This window comes from Nelumbo nucifera, chromosome 3 (genome assembly GCF_055504915.1).
Source record: "Nelumbo nucifera cultivar China Antique chromosome 3, China Antique-T2T, whole genome shotgun sequence".
Lineage (NCBI taxonomy): Eukaryota > Viridiplantae > Streptophyta > Magnoliopsida > Proteales > Nelumbonaceae > Nelumbo > Nelumbo nucifera.
In genome coordinates, this window is record NC_142651.1 from 79,007,382 (window position 1) to 79,011,132 (window position 3,751).

Below are 3,751 nucleotides of genomic sequence, written 5' to 3' on the forward strand. Positions count from 1 at the left end.
TGTGAAACCACTCTGTAGAAAATTTGTCGAGTATTGTGGAGTTTCGGAAAATATGGATTTATTGGAGCTCTTTCCCTCTTTTATTGGAGAAGCTCTCTCCCTCTTTCTCTATCTGGCATCGAGGCCCATCTCCAATATAATTCTTTGGAAAATTTCTTCAATATTCATTTAGGCAAGGTTTCAAATATCGATACGCCCATCGATACTATTTTTTTAGTTTTTTTTTTTTTTCAACCGGTTCAGGGGGAGGGGGGGCGGTTTAAGTCTCCACCCCCTGAATTAATCAGAACCCTGATACACCCTCTGTAGGAGTGTATAAGAGGGCTCTCAATACGTGTCAATTTTTTGAACCTTGCATTTAGGTACCAAAATGTGCCTGTGGTTCATGTTTTGCTTCTTATGGAGTCCAGTACATTAGGTGTTAATAGAGCTCTATCTTTTCATATACGGTTTATGCATGCAATGGCTAGGCTTACGCGTGTCATTTTGAAATTTTGATGGCACTGCAAAATAATTTCCTTGATTGGATAATTCTAATCCAAAATTAATACCAATCGAGGGCAGTCTCGTTGGTGGGTTAGTTGGTTTGTTTCAGCGTTGACATGGAATCAAATTCTGCAACCAGTAATTCGGGGAAAAAGGGGTAGGGGAAGTTATTAATGTTGCATAGCACCGAATACTAAAAAAAATCCAAAACTAATAAACCTTTGGCTTTTACCAAAATTTGAATGGGCTCAGCCCATGAATAAGTTTATTTGGCACGGATGTGCAAAGAGGGAGCCCAGCACGGCCATTGTCTGGACAGCGAGCCAACATGATTTCCTTTTTTTTTAAGAAAAATTGAAAAGCAAATAATAAAAAATTAAAAAAAAAACAAGATAGACAATGAATTGATAAAAATCATTAAAATTATATTCCATATGAATTTTAATGTATACAATATTACAATTGTTCATATACGAAATAGTAAAATGAAATTGGAATAAATTAACATAATAAAATTGAAAACAAAAATTTGTGTGTGGATCATGCCGTGCTGTGGACCTGAACCCCCTAAGCCTAGCATGGCTCGGCCCATTTTACAGCTCTATGTAAAGATACCCTAGCTAGATATTCTTTTATCAGGGAAACTTAAACAAATTTTGATAAGAGTGACTGAATGGAAAGGCAAGCTTTGCCAAAACGTGATTTAGGCATCAATTTACAGAGGAAAAAGATATGGAAAGATTAAAAAGAAAGCACTGTTTGGTACGAGATGGAACACATGCAAAACATTACCAGTTGGAATGCCCAGATTAATGCAGAACACAAAGCAGAAAAGTACCAATTCTGCTGAATAGGGTGGAAAAGAGACTTACAGGTGATATTTTTATATTGTTCTGGGGTGATCTAGCTCTAGTGATCTTTTTTGCAGGCATGAGAGGTTTAGCTTTGAATAAGTACTAAATAGCTGCAGCTTTTTAGTACTACAGATTAGACTTAAAATTGAAGCACTAGTCTTTGATCCAGCTGTGCTGCACCAACAGCCACAGCTTTGTAGTTTGCTCTTAAATTAAATGATTGGTCATTGCTGGTGCACTGCAGGCATCCAGCCATGTCGGACAAAACCACAGCTTCCTGATTATGAGGAAACTGTGGCTACTGGCTTATGCCTCCATAGGATGAAGATGAAAACTAGTGGACTGGGAGGGAGAAACCCTTTTATCAATGAATGATGTGATTGGTGCCCAAGCCTCATGGAGATGGAAGTTCTCAACTTCTCATCATGTAAGCTTACAACATAAGACATTATTATATTACTTGCTTTGGAACTCATCATGTAATCTGGTCAAGTGCCTTTTTCCCATCTTGGGACCTACCGATTTGATCCTTTGGTTGCTGTGTACAGATGATAAAAGAAACAAGATAATGGGATTATTGTTTCCTTTCCTATTAACAACAACTTATGGGCCCTCTCAATTTTGCTTCTTAATATGAACTGATAAGAATTCTTCGTACAAACCATTCATGATTTGCTGTAACCACATCCTCCATTTTCCCTTAATCTGATGGCAGCTTGCAAGTTGCAACAGCATGAGATTCTGTCAAGTTTCGCAAACGATCAATCGTCATTTACCAGATCTGCAACAAATTGAGATAGCCCATCTCCAGTGTCATCTGTCATATCCACTCCTACCAAAAAAACTTGCAGGTCCACAACAAATCAGACAGTTCGATAGGTTCAAAGTATCAACACCCCCCCCCCCCCATATGCTGGATTTGTCGGGTGTAGCCTGACGAAATTTTGAACCTTTTCATGACCATCTGTGAAATGGGAAACAAACACAATTCAAACCATATTTGGATATAACCTGCTCCATTTTATATCTAGTTCAAGCGTATATTCAAATGCAGGGTGCTAGTGAAAATCCCAAAAACTGAAGATCCAATTCAAAAAACCACCAATTCGAATTGAAAAGCTCAGGTATGGTTTTGTTTTGTTTTGTTTTTTCAGATATCAGTTTTTTATTTGGTTTTGTTGGGCCGATGGCCTTATTCAGGAGAGGGGGTGAATTGGGTAGAGTACTAAAAATTCTGATTGGGACAGAATCGACAGATTGATTGGGACAGATGGCCTTATTCAAGAGGGGGTGAACCGATGAACTGGGTAGAGTTCTAAAAATTTTGATTGTCTTGGAATTCAATCCGAATTCTCAGACCTTTGAATCAAGTTCAAGACCCTTTCCCTCAAACTGAACCTAATCCTTATAATATGTAGGGAAAGATTTAGTCAATTAGGTTCAATAGTTATTCAAGATAGTACACTTAAATTAATCAAACTGTTAAACAAATCAAAAAGGCAGATATAATGGCAACAATAATAATGACTGCTAACAAGAAGATAGCAGCTGATATAAAGGGTAAAAGACTTAAAACTCCCTTGAGTTTTTTCATAAATACTAAAACCTCCCTTCATTTTTGAAATTGGACTAAGACATCCCTATGGGATGATGTCATCAGACAAAGACTCCCCCTCCTTTCACAATCCGTTCAAATCAGTTAGCATGTGATATCACATGTTGCTAATTATTTTTAAAAACCCAAATTTGCCCCTTTATTTTCCTTTGATCATGACTCAAAATAACTGAGAAATTCAATATGATTTGTCCATTTTCCAGAAGAAATTTCAATATGGTTTATGTTTTGTTTGTCACTAGATTGAAGTGAAGTCATAACTGTTCGATACTTGGTTTTTGTTGTATCTTCTCTCAATCTTTTGCTCTTAGTTTTCTTCATAGAATCAGATTACGATTTTTTTAATCTCTTCTTGTTTTCTATGACCTTATAATTCAGACTTAACAAAAAGGTTCTATTTTCTTTTTCTCCTTTATGTTCACTTTCAGGCTAGATCATGTGTTGGGTGGAGGATTTGAAATTGCATTCATTTTTATTTTTGGGTTGCTCTATTTTTTAGATTTCTCTTTAATGATTCATTCTCTCTTTCAGTTTTGCTGAGAACATGGTGGGTCTATAGGCAAGAGGTTATATTTTTGGACAACTTTTTCATGGAAACAAGTAGACAATCAATCACTTCATTTTTTTTCTTAGAGGAGTCAGCAGTCACTACTGTTTGGATTCCACTATTTTGGAAATTTAAAAACTTAGCAAGGGCAAAAAAAGGCTTTTTGATGAACTTGTTAAACATAACTATGACAAGTGAAGCCTTAGTCCAATTCAAAAAGTGAGGAGAGGATTTAGGCCCCGTTCACTT